The sequence below is a fragment of the Myodes glareolus genome, chromosome 10 (genome assembly GCF_982192425.1).
Source record: "Myodes glareolus chromosome 10, mMyoGla1.1, whole genome shotgun sequence".
NCBI lineage: Eukaryota > Metazoa > Chordata > Mammalia > Rodentia > Cricetidae > Myodes > Myodes glareolus.
This window is the reverse complement of record NC_142035.1, coordinates 45,562,804-45,576,508: the sequence shown is the minus strand read 5'-3', so window position 1 is coordinate 45,576,508 and position 13,705 is coordinate 45,562,804. Positions and strand designations below refer to the sequence as shown.

Genomic DNA, 13,705 nt, shown 5'->3' with positions numbered 1-13,705 from the left:
CCTAGTTAGCTCCCTGTTGCTGATGAGCAGTGACTAAGCTGGCCTGTGGAGCAAAGGGTGTGATTCACCTTACAACTGCTAGGTCACACTGAACCTCTGACGGGCTCAGGGCAGGAACTGAAGCAGAGGCCATGGAGGAGGGCTACATACTGGCCTGCTTCCTTTATACGTCCTTTAAGGTCCTTTCAGGGCCACCTGATAAGGGTGGCAGTGCATGCAATGTGGTCTAGGCCCTCCACATCAACCATTCATTAATCAAGAAACCCTGTACCAGTCATTTATCAAGAAAAAACCCCACTGCTTTGCCTATTGGTCAGTCTGAAGGAGGCATTTTCTAATGACCCTGGCTTGTGTTAGGTTGACAGACACTAACTAGAACACCCCTAGAAAGGCTTCTTGTCACAGACTGAAAAAAACTCAGCTGTTGCAGATTCCTTCTGCAAACACGCTTCCCTGACACCGAGGGTACTGATGCTGAGTTGTTATCTCTGACACCGAGAGTACTGATGCTGAGTTGTTATCTCTGACACCGAGGGTACTGATGCTGAATTGGTATCTCTGACACCGAGGGTACTGATGCTGAGTTGGTATCTCTGACACCGAGGGTACTGATGCTGAGTTGGTATCTCTGACACCGAGGGTACTGATGCTGAGTTGTTATATCTGACACCGAGGGTACTGATGCTGAGTTGTTATATCTGACACCGAGGGTACTGATGCTGGGTTGATATCTCTGACACCGAGGGTACTGATGCTGAGTTGATATCTCTGACACCGAGGGTACTGATGCTGAGTTGGTATCTCTGACACCGAGGGTACTGATGCTGAGTTGGAATCTCTGACACCGAGGGTACTGATGCTGAGTTGGTATCTCTGACACCGAGGGTACTGATGCTGAGTTGGTATCTCTGACACCGAGGGTACTGATGCTGGGTTGGTATCTGACACCGAGGGTTCTGATGCTGAGTTGGAATCTCTGACACCGAGGGTACTGATGCTGGGTTGGTATCTCTGACACTGAGGGTACTGATGCTGAGTTGGAATCTCTGACACCGAGGGTACTGATGCTGGGTTGGTATCTCTGACACCGAGGGTACTGAAACTGGGTTGGTATCTGACACCGAGGGTTCTGATGCTGAGTTGGTATCTCTGACACCGAGGGTGCTGAAGCTGGGTTGGTATCTGACACCGAGGGTACTGATGCTGGGTTGGAATCTCTGACACCGAGGGTACTGATGCTGAGTTGTTATATCTGACACCGAGGGTACTGATGCTGGGTTGGTATCTCTGACACCGAGGGTACTGATGCTGAGTTGAAATCTCACTAGCAGCAGAATAACAGAGAAATAGATGTGTCTGGGAGCTGAATCCTTGTATTAAATTCCATTGCCTCTTTTTGCCTGTGACCCATTGCGAGTAATTCTCACTCATACTCTTCTCATCTGTAGAATGAGCATTTGTGATAGTTATATAGTTGCTATGAGGATGAGGATTAGGTGAGACGCTGTGTGTCTCATCTTTTCATCTTTCTTTGTTTACGTTTTAACGATAGATAGCTGTAACATTTTATTTATTTATTTATTCTTTTATTCTTTTATTTATTAGTTTTTTGAGACAGGGTTTCTCTGTAGTTTTGGAGCCTGTCCTGGAACTAGCTCTTGTAGACCAGGCTGACCTTGAACTCAAAGAGATCCACCTGCCTCTGCCTCCTGAGTGCTGGAATTAAAGGCGTGTGCCACCACTGCCTACTATTTTCACTTTTTAAGGAAAGAGCTTTAACGTATCTTGACAGATCTGTCTGGTATCAGGAGAGTCTGGTATCAGGACCAGGGAGATGACTCAGGTAGGCAAAGGTACTTGCCACTAAAACTCACGATTGGAATTCAATCCCCAGAACTCACACAGGAGAAAATTGACTTTGCAACATTGTCCTTCAATCTCACACACAAAATAAATGTTTAAATAAAAACCAAGAAATCAAACTGGTGCATTTTCTTTTGCGTAGCAAGTGAGTTTGCGAATAAGATGCCAGTTTTCTGTGGCAGGAGGGGAAAGTACAGATATGGGCAGGCATAAGAGTTACAGATGGTTGTGAACCTCCCCATGGGTGCTGGAAACTCAGCCCGGGTCCTCTACTGGAGCAGCAAGTGCTCATAACCCCTGAGCCACCCTCCAGCCCTGAGAACGCATACTTTTTTAAGATGAGGTTTTATGTAGCCAAGCCAAACCTTGAGCTTGTTACATATCCAAGGGTGATGTATGATCTCATGTAATCTTCACCCTCTTCCAAAAGAAGACCCGGTGTCAGTATTTACAGATCAGGAGACAGAGGGCTCAGAGCTTTTTGTGGGGAGACCCAGACGCGAGCAGGGCTGAGCTCCCCCGGAGCCGGCTGCAGAGCACAGCGTGTGTCTGCTTGCTGTGGCTCGCCCTTGCCCTTGGTGTTGATTGTTCACGACCAACCCGCGTTCTCCTCCCTTAGGCATCACTCTGCCCCAACAGGCACACCGTTATTTTCTTCCGATTTTGAAGTCAGTACACACTGATTTTAAAGTCAACATATTCTGACTATAGAGGAATTTGTCGATATTGTAGGTGATCTATTATTTCCAGCCCTAGCTTTGCTTAACCATGGTGCCCATCTTTGCCTTCATGGAGTATGCTAAGCACTCAGTGAGTCCTTCTTGACTTACTTCAGAGGCCGGAAACTACAAGGACTGTTTAAACCTTTGTGGTTATGCCAGAAAAACCACGGAAGGCAGAGGGTCTGGGAGTGTGTGTGTGTGTAGCTGAAGGGAAACATTTTCCCTTTGTAAAATGTTTGCACAGCTGTTGTGTTGATTTTTTTAAAAATCAGAATTTAGGCTCGGTGTGGTGTCATGTGTCTTTAACGGGAGGCAGAGACAAATGGATTTCTCAAGGTCTGATGTCAGCCAGGTCTACACAGTACAGTCCTGTCTCAAAAAAATTTTTTTAAACACAAGGGGGGGAGGGGTGACGTTTTTCTTGCATTGTTTTTTCCTGTTGAGGAATTAGTATTTTTCTCACTGAGGAGGAAGGGTTCTCTAGAAAAGCTGAAACTGAATGTATCGACTGCTTTGCTTTTAAGACATTTCTCTTCTTGCTACTCTCTCTGGGGATGTGGCCTCTTTTTGCCCTCCTGGCTACTGAGTTGTGATGACCTGGCCAGGTCTCACTCAGGCTGTGACTGAGCGCCAGCTGCGCTCTGGCGCCCCCTCCTGTCCAACCTGAGGCTGGCTCTTGTCAGCCCTAGAGAAACCGTTGTTGTGAGTTTCCCCGATTTCTGCTTCCTGCCTCATTTTATTGAGAAAAAAATGAAACAGCTTTCTCCTCCCCTGCCTCCTGGCCCCATCTGCCTCCAGCCATCACAATGGGTAGTTTCTGCTCTTGTCCCATGCGCTTTCCTGCCTCCTCGCCACCAACAACTCCCCTCAATCCCGTCCTCAGCCCCTATTGATTGTTTTGTTGGTGTTTTGAGACAGTCTCAAGTATCCTGCTGACCGTGACTCCTCTTTCTCCTTCTTTATAAGGTTTGATTTATGTAAATGGATGTTTCTCCTATGTGGACCTCTAAACACCGCGTGATTAATGATGCCCACAGAGGCAAGGAGAGGGTTAGAGCCCTTGTGACTGAATTTATAGACATCTATAGACACCCTGTGTGGGTTTTGCAAACTTGGGTCCTTTGGAAGAGCAGCCAGTGCCCTTAACTGCTGAGCCATCTTTCCAGTCCTGAGTTTTCACATCTATTTAGTTAGTTAGTTAGTTTTTCAAGGCAGGGTTTCACTGTGGCTTTGGAGCCTGTCCTGGAACTAGTTCTGTAGACCAAGCTGACCTCGAACTCACAAAGATCCGCCTGCCTCTGCCTCCCAAGTGCTGGGATTAAAGGCGTGCACCTGGTGAGTTTTCACATTTATATGTCACACATTTTGACTTCTTAAGAAAATCTGCAGTCTAATTTTCAAATTACCACAAATAATGATGTGCGTGTATTTCAGTAAGTGACTTTTCAGAAAAGTTTTATTTTAATACATTTTTCTTTACTTGTGTTATGTGTGTAGGCGGCCCAAAGACAACTTGGGGAAGGCAATTCTCTCCTTCCATTGTGTGGGTGGCAGGTATTGAACTTGGGTCACCAGGCTGGAAGCAGGTTCCTCAACCCACTTAGCTATTTCATCAGCTCCTCAAAAGTTTTAAAATAGAAAAGTTAGCGCTCACTTTGGTAACACATATTGTTATAATTTAAAAATGGCAGGAAGGAGTCATGCCATACAAGAGGGCATACGTGGAGGATTTCTTTATTGAGGGAAGGGAATAGGAAGGGGGGAGATGGGGGGGGAGAGACAGAGGCAGATAGACAGAGGTACAGAGAGGCAGAGAGACAGACACTGAGTGACAGAGAAAGGGGGACGGAGGGAGCAGGCGGCAGGCCTTTTAAGGGAGGGGAGCTGCGCATGTGCAGAGAGACCGCACAGCAGGACAGGGCACTGCCTGTGTACTGGGCATGTGCGCAGGGGTGCCGCACTCTGCCAGGTATGCCCGAATGCCAGCACATTCCCTAAGATTGGAACAGCGCAGAGAAGATGAGCGTGGCCCCTGCTCAAGCCATGCAAGTTAATGAAACATTCCTTGTTTTTAAAAATGAGAAGTTATTGCTTCCCTTTACTGCTATATTAAATTTTTGTTCCAGCTTTTAAAATTCTTGTTATGAAAATATCTACCCTGACAAGATAATGAGCATTCTGCATTACAGATATTGTCAGCCACAGGAACCCGTTGTCAAGCACGGTACCGCCACTGTGTGCCACACATTGCCTGCTGGAGTAAATGTGACTTCACCCTTCCACATGTCCCCACGTCAGGAGTGTCCTCACGTACCATGTTGTCACTAAACAGTAAAGCTGTGTAGGCAGTATATTAAAAAAAATTTCTCTGAAATTTGTACATATAAATAGCCGTGAGCATACCTGTTCAGTTTTACCCGTATCAGTCTGCACACTGGTTTCCAGGCTTGTGCAAGGAGACACACTTCCGCTGGGGTTCACTGGAGGCTGCTCTCTGGGCCGGGAGGTGCTGGAGTACCAAGTGTTGCTTCTCTCCTGGATTTTACAGATGGGAAATGTAGGTGATGTGTATGCCAGGTCTCAGAAATAGAATTTGGGTCATCCAGTTTCCATTCTGAGCTGGAGAACCATGAGGTTCCGGGGAAGTCTATCCAGAGTGGTACCCACTAAAATCTGAAATCCGGGGCCTTAGTCACAGCGGCCGTATTCAAGTGCTCGAGCACACGGGCTAGTGGCCGCCACATTGGGTGACCCGCGAAGAGCATTCTCGTCGTGGAGAGGTCTGTTTTAAATAAAGGAAACGGTGAGCTGCTCTAACAGCCTGATGGCTTTTTACTACACTATTCTTAGTCTGTTATTTTCAGTCGGTGAATTTAGAAAATGGAAATAAAAGCCCTTCATTTTCAGGGCACTTTCAAGTTCATAACACAGTTGGAAGCACAGATATTTCCCATATCCGTGCTCCCTCACACGTGTACAGTGTTCCCCACCACAGTGGCATGCTGTTCTTAAATTTTTTATTTATTTATGTTTTATATATCATGCCAGAAGAGGACATTATATCCTATTATAGATGGTTATGAGCTACCATGTGGTTGCTGGGAATTGAACTCATGACCTCTAGAAGAACAGCCAGTTCTCTTAACCGCTGAGTCGTTCTCCAGCCCCATTGCGTGCTTTTGGCAGTCAGCAAGGTGCATAGGTCACAGGTGTGTTCACTAGGTGTGGTACAGCCTATGGACCCAGCCATGTCAAGTTGTTTATTTCCACCACTGTGTTATTATGTAAGTCAACTTTCCCTTTACTGTGACCAAATTGTCATCAAAAAGAACTTAAAAGAGGAAGGGTTTATGGCAGCTCATGATTTGAGAGGTTTCTGTCCATGGTTGCTGGGGCCTGTGAGTTTGATTAGATTCTCATGGAAAGCAGGACACTGTGGTGAAGGCTGTTTTCTTCGCAGGGAGTAAGGGGCCAGGCAGAGAGGGGAGAGCCAGAGGACAAGGATAACCTTCAGAGACCAGTGACTTCTCTGGTAATTGTTTATCCCAGCTAGGTCTCACCCTGAGTACCCATGGCCACCCAGAACAGTGCTTGCTACCAGGGGAGCATCAGACATTTAGACACGGGGCCTAGAGGAGGTATTTCACGTCAGCCCGTAGCCAGTTCGCCCAGAGGATCTTTATCATCCTGAAAATCCCCTCCCCACCATTCACCCTTTCTGTCCTCTCTCAACTTCAGCCTCTAGCAACCGTTTCTTTGTACCTATCCCCACAGTATTATCATTTTCTAGAATGTATGTTCAGAGAAATCGTTAGTAGATTTGTTTAATAGTATGTGTGTATTCATGTATGTGGATGAGCATGTATATACACATGTCTGCACATGTATGTGGGGGGGGAAGTAGGCAATCTTGGAAAAGGTCCTTAGAAATACTCTCAAGTCCTTTGAGACAGAGTTGCTCATTGGCCTGAAGCTCACTATTTAGGGTAGACTGGCTGGCCAGTGAGCCTCCACAATCCTCCTGTCTCCACCTTCCCAGCACTGGGAGTACAAGTGTGTACTCATGCCCAGTGTCCTCCAGTGGGTTCTGGAGATTATAATCAGGTCCTCATGGCTGCAGGGCAAGCACTGTGCTGACCGAGATGTCTCCCCAGCCCTGTTAGTGGATTTCTGGGCTGTCAGCTGCAAGCTTTTTTACGTGACATATTTTATTTTCTTTGATAACTAGGTGGTTTGAATGAGAAAGATCCCCATAGGCTCATGTTCGAATGCTTGGTTCCCCAATCAGTGGAACTGTTGGAAAGGATTAGGAGAAGTGGTGGAGGTGTGCCCCTGGGGGTAGGTTTTAAGGCTTCAAAAGCCCATACCAGGGCTGGCCCAGTCTCACGCTAACTTGCCTGCAATTAATGGATCAGATATGCGCTCTCAGCTACTGCTCTAGTACCGTGATTGCCTGCCTGTCACCGTATTCCCCGGCTCCCTGTCATTAGGATCATGGGCTCACCCTCTGAAACGGTAATCAAGATCCCAATTAAGTGCTTTCTTCTCTAAGATGCCTTGATCATGTTGCTTCTTCACAGCAATGGAACAGTATCTAAGACATAAATTTCCTAGAAATAGAGTGTAAATATCACACTTAATTTTTATTGATTTGTTTTTATTTTTATTTTGGGGTGTGCCTGTGTTTGTGTGCACAAGCATGCACACACTAGAATCATGTGTCATGTATATGAAAGTATCCACAGAGGCTCGGAGATAGTATCAGTTCTCCTGGAACCAGAGTTATAAGAGTTGTTACAAGCCCGATATGGGTGCTTGAAACAGATCTCTGCCCTCTGAAGAGCAACGAGTGCTCCTAACCACTGAACCATCCCTGCAGTGCGCCCCACCCAGCTTTTTTTTTAGTGAAATGTTTGTTTATTATTTACTATTTGTACAGTATTCGGCCTGCATGTATCCCTGCCCACCAGAAGAGGACACCAGGGCACCAGCTCTCATTACAGATGGTTGTAAGCCATCTGTGGTTGCTGGGAATTGAACTCAGGACCTTTGGAAGAGCAATCAGTGCTCTTAAGCACTGAGCTATCTCTCCAGCCCCCCACCCAGCTTTTTTTTTTTTTTTAAAAAAAGAGAATGGATATTTATTTCTTGGCTGTGTAAACCTCCTAAGAAGATGGTCAGGTCAGCAAGGGGCTTTCCTCCAAGCAGTCCCTTGGGAACCCAGGTTCCTTCCATCCCATGGATCCCAGGTCTTGTCATTATTCATAAAATCAAAATAAGAAGCACCATGGAGAAGTGGGCAAGGTATCTTTAATGGGCCGTAGCTTTCAGGAGCACTTGTCATTTCTGACCGCATTCTAGAGGAGAAGACACAGGACCACACTGGCTAGCTCTTAGTTAAAGGATGCATGGTGGAATGCGACCAGGGAAGTCTTCTCAGAGCTTGTGCTCGCGATGGACTGAGCAAGAAGTAAATCCCTCTGTCCTCTCTGCCAGCCATAACCAAAGACTCCAGAAGTCCCACCCACAGTGCAGAGCCGCCCTGGCACAGTCAGTGTGGAGCAGCTAGCCGTGAAGCAAACTTCCTGGGTGCCCCTCTTGTTGTCAGAAGGTTGGGCTTTCTTTTTTGCTTTGTTTTTTAGACAGGGTTTCCTTGTGTAGTTTGGCCTGAAACTCACTCTGTGTACCGGATGTTTCTGCTGCTTGAATGCTGGGATTCAAGGTGTGAGCCACCACCCTGGCAAGGTTTGTTTTAAAGGGGACTTTCTGGAACAATTTAATAATGAAATGTCTAGTTTTCTGTGAACTCCGTGGTGCTGGGATCTGAGCTGCAGCCCTCAGGGTTGAGCAGTAACTACTCTTAACTGCTGAGCCTCTCTCCTGCTCCCCAAATGCCCAGTTTTCAACCATAGACATTGAGGTTTGCTTTTTTTGGTTGCTTTTGTGGTCCTTACATTTTGACAGCCTTTCTGGGCCCTCCTATTGACATTGTTTCTCAGATCTACAGTGATTTGCTCGTGTGGGTTGTGTAGAGGCTGCTGCAATCACTGGAGACCTGAGCTCTCCTCGCAAATCACAGGAATGCTTGCCTAATCATGCCCGTGGAAAGCACCTGATTAAGGTGTGTGCCTTTAAAACAAATCTACAGTTTCCACCTGTTTTTCTTGGCACCTGTTAAAGTGACTATATGGGTCATCACTGACTGACGAGCGTTACCTGCCAGCTGTCCTCTTGCACATAAAAGCTGAGTGTTCTTTCCTGTAGTCATGGCAACATGCCTTTGATAATGAGTGGACAATGTAGAAATAGACTGTTCCCTCCAGTCCTGCCTACTGCGCATGGGACACAGTATGAGAACATTCTGGAAGAGAGCAGCATGAGGTCAGGCCATCAGTAGGGCCAGCACTGTTATCTCACACCCACTAGGAAGCAAAGGCCCCTGGCAATGTTTCTTAGAGCTCATTACTGGATTCCTCATTACAATCTTGGCTGAGCTGGCCCATTTGGCGCACCATGGTGCAAAGGAGAAAGCTATGGTTGTGACTAGGGAGCAGTTTTCCTTCCTGTCTTTCTCCTTAAGGGGGGGGAGTTATTTCTAATATTTATAAGCATGCTGGCTGGGATCAAAGGCAGCCAGGGTTAAGATGGCAAGATACCATTTAAAACAAATAACAGGATGTGCCATGGGGCTGTTACATCACAAGGAGTCCTCATTGAACAGAAGCTGTTTCCACGATCTTATCTGCTGCGAGAGGCCTTAAACAAACCACCAGTTAATATTTCAGATATTTGCATATGGAGCATTGGCTATTATGAGCTGATTGAGTGGGGGCCTTTTGCACCCTTAGGGCTTGAAGGGGACCCAGAGGGAGCCTGGGCCTGGAGGAAGGAAGTGCTACTCATGCCCGGGCACACCTAGGAGGATGAGGAAGGCAGCCAGAGGTCACTGGCAGCAAGGAGGATTTTCTTTGCTGTCTGTGACTGTGAATTGGTTGCTGGTTACTTTTTCCTGCTGTCTAGGTTTTCTTTTGATTCTCTTCTTGGTCTGGGTCAAGTCATTTATTTTATGTAGCTAGTGACAAAATCCAACTCTTCATTGTTGAGCTTCTCCAGGAAAAATCAGCCAGTTTTTATCTACAGCCTCAGTTAGCTTTTTCCATGCTGAGTAGCTATTTTTAATGTTTCTTAATATTGTGAGGTTCTTTAGGACATAACCATGGTTTTATAGCAGAGCAATCATAATTTGTTTATATGTCTGTTTGTTTTGAGAGAGGCTGGCTTTGAGTGCTCTGTGTAGCTGAGGGTGACGATGAACCCCTGTCCTTCTATCTCCAGCAGTTTTCTTGGATACGGCCATTAGTTGAGCATTACCGCTACTCAGCTGCCCGGGGACATCAGCTGCCCAGGGACAGTTATTTCTCGTCTCTGAGGATAGCGAGGGTTTTCCAGGTGGCTTCACTTTAACAGCTGGCTCAGGTAGCAGGTAGTCAGACTGTTTGGGGGACCCCTGAGTCTCTCCTTCCACAACTCTGCTAGTCTGTGGGCTGCTCACCTACTGTATCATGACCTCTGCATCTCTTTCACCTTTCATACCTGTTTCCATTCCCAGAATTCCCCACCTCTCTAATTTGGAGAAATGTTGAGAATAACCACCCCCAACTAGTCTCATTTCTGTAGTTCCCCTGCCTCCAGTCAGGTACCATAATAGCCAGATGACTGTTTACGACCTCACTAGGTATAGTTCATCTGTTGACCATGCTGGTCCTTCTGAGAACTGCCACCCTATATTAGATCATCCACGTATGAGCAGACAACCATACTTCTCTACATTCCTTTATGGAGCCCAAAGTTGCCTGAACAAATGGGCAGGTGGACTTCCCAAACGTAGAGGTCAGGAGTGAAATGACACTGAGGTATATAGCAAGAGCTCTTTACCTAGCTAAGGATGGGACTGATGCTCAGGAACAGTGGAGGCCCCAGCATTTTCATTACTTAGAACTGTGTGATGTGTCCTGTGGAGCCAGGCTATTCTTCACAGCGCTCCCTACCGCTCACATTTCATTTCTACCATGTCCCCACCTGGTCTTTCCAGAGGGCATGGGGGCAGAAGCCATTTTTGTGTTGCTTGTCATGGAATCTCAAGGTCTTAGAACAGCATATGGACCATAACACGTCATTCATAAGTATTTTCATTTATATTTCCTATTTGTCTTTTTGAAAAATTATTTTCTTTGGTGTGTGTGTGTGTGTGTGTGCCGCACGCGAGCGACACACATGTGAGGGTCAGAGGACAGCTTCTGAAACTGGTCCTATCTCAGTTCCAGGGATCAAACTTCGGTCATCAAGCTTTCCCAACAAGCACTGCTATCCACTGAGCCATCTCACCAGTCCTCATGTGTTTATTGTTTCTTTTTTCTCTTCCTTCCTTCCTTTCTTTCTTTCTTTCTTTTTTTTTTTTTTTTTTTTTTTTTGTTGTTGTTGTTGAGACAGAACTTCTCTGTGTAGCCCTGGTTGTTCTGGAACTTACTCTGTAGAACAGGCTGGCCTGGAACTCAGAGGTTCACTTGCCTCTGCCTCCCAAGTGCTGAGATTAAAGCCGCATGCCACGATGCCTAGTTTTATTGTAGTTTTTTAATTTGTGGTGTAAGTAACATATATTCAGTTATAATTTGGACTACCTCAAGCCTATTTATTAATTTTGAACATATGTAAATAAACTTTAGGTCTTATTGAAAATTGACATTGTTTTTATATATTACTATTGTGACATACTTTATTATTAATGACTAAGGGCAAGCCTTTTTAAAGGTCACAAATGATGTTTAATAACCTGAAAAAAGATTACCTTGGGAGACAGGAAGCAGCAACATAGCCTCGAATCCTTGATTTATTTAAGCCCTGCATGGCCCAGTAATCTTTTCATCTGCCATTTCCCCAGGCCTAATATTCTGAAAAAAGCTCTGGGAAGGAAATTGAACATGAACTTTGAGATAGCAGAGCCCTATGAAGCTCATAAACCAAGCATATTAGGAAAAGATACCGATCAAATAGAAAAGCAAAAGGCAATTAGCTTTAAGGGACTAAGGAGGATTATATAAAGTGAAAATCTGGAAAAATAAAGTGAGCAGATGGTCCTAACGAGCCGGGAAGTTGGCTCTGGTGCCCGCTGCAGCAGCTTCACTGGTGCATCTGCCACAGACTAATTGCCCCTTGTCTGCCTGGGCACCTAAGCCAAGATGTGCGGCGTTTGTAGCAGACGCTAGTAAGAGCTCAACCCTGGCTAATTTTTTTCCATTAATTTGCCAGTGAGTGTTCGGGTTTATGTGGATCATTTGATTTACTTTGAGTTAATTGTAATTATGTGTTGCATTTTGCTCAACAGTGTGTCCTTTGTAATATAATTTGCTCTTAACTGCAGTATTATTTCTTCTTGATCAATAACCTCTTCACTAGGGGAAAAATAAGCTTAAGGAATATCCGTGCAGGGAACTGTTGTTATTTGTTTTGTGCTCTGCTTTTGGTTTTTGACTGCCCTAGCTGATGGTGACCGGGAACTCACTATAGTCCGAGCTGGCCATGGACTCTTCTTGGTCCTTGTACCTCAGCTTCCTGTGTGCTGACAGTACAGGCATGAGCCACTATGCCTGGCTCGAAGATACTTTTATTATTATTTGTGTGTGTGTGTGTGTGTGTGTGTGTGTGTGTGTAAGTAGGAAGTAGGGGAGCACACATGTGGCACATGGCATGCTTGTGGAGGTCAGGGGACAAGTGTGGAGTCCTAACTCTTCTACTTTCACACGGGCCCCAGAGAAGGAGAGCAGGTCTTCTCACTGACTCTTCCAGGTAATACTTTTAAGTTAGATGGGCTGCATGCTTCTAATCCTGGATGATGAAAAATCAGATTTGCCCAAGTCCTGGCGTGAGATAGCATTGTTAAGATGCAGGCGGGAGAAGAGCCAGGCTTAGGTCACATAGAAGCTACCCTTCTTGTGTGCAGTATCTCTAAAAGCTGAGCATGTATGTTCACCGGGGCACAGCCCTTCTACTGCCAGGTACACCCCTAACATGGACACACCCGTATGTTCATAGAAATACTCCACTGACAGCCAGCAGCTCTAATGGTGATTATAACTGGAAACCACCCAGGGGGCGCCACAGCTGAAGTGGACCATCATGGGGCTTCCTCACAGTATAGAGTCATCATTGAAAATGCACACATTGTCACAGCATACACCATGAATGACAGTCACAATCCAATGATAGGTGAAAGAAGCCAGACCCCATGGAGCACATCCTGTGTGACTTCCTGTTTGTAAGTCAGAAAGACAGCAATCTGGAGTGGTTTCAGGCTCAAGGTTAAGAGCACCTGCTACTCTTGCAGAGGACCCAAGTTTCTTTCCAGGCACCCACATCAGGACAGGGGGCTCACAGACACCCATTACTCCAGCTCCAGGGACTCTGGTGACCTCTTCTGGCCTCTGTGGGCCCCCTCCCCACGTACACACATGTGGCATACAAATACACACAAGTAAATGAAAATAAAAATACTTCCTAAAAAGACAAAGTGATATAGGTTATGGGAGTCAGAGTGGTAGAAGCACTAATAAGATCACAGATGGAGGGTGCAGTATGGCAATCTGGGGCTCTGGAGTCCTCGACCTTGGGGCTGATCCTTCCAGTGTGTTCAGTTTGTGGAAACCAATAGAGTCGTGATGATTTTGTGTGTGTATAATATGTATGTATGTATGTATGTATGTTATAGTTTAATGGAAGTTTTAAAAAATCAGTGTGAAAATGTGGCGGTGCGGTCCCTTAAAGAAGGGCTGTGCTTGACTCCAGGTGCTTGGTGCCACTTTGTGAGGTAAAGCCAGTCTCCGCAGCTCAGTGACCATTTAATATTTGCTTATCTAACGTTAAGGGCTTGCACTGGCTCCAGATGCAACTTCATTCTCTGCCAGGAGTAAAAGAGGCCCTGCAACTCTTTCAGAATCCCGGGAACTTGTCCAAGGCCTTATTTCATTTGACTAATTCCAGAGTCTTGGTTTAGTGTTTTGTTTTTCACATTATTTTATATTATTTTTTAAAAAAAAAAAAGACAATAAACGGGGCTGGAGTGATCA

General features: G+C 45.8%; 1 protein-coding gene and 1 non-coding gene across 6 annotated transcripts in view; both read left to right on the top strand.

The window, feature by feature from the left end:
- The window catches only part of Shld1 (shieldin complex subunit 1), an 80,767-nt gene that overhangs the window by 32,915 nt on the left and 34,147 nt on the right, over positions 1 to 13,705 (top strand). The gene's annotated exons all lie outside the window — the stretch shown is intronic.
- LOC148120622 (U6 spliceosomal RNA) lies at positions 4,557 to 4,658 on the top strand. Its single transcript, XR_015739163.1, has one exon. It is a non-coding gene; the product is annotated as a U6 spliceosomal RNA (small nuclear RNA).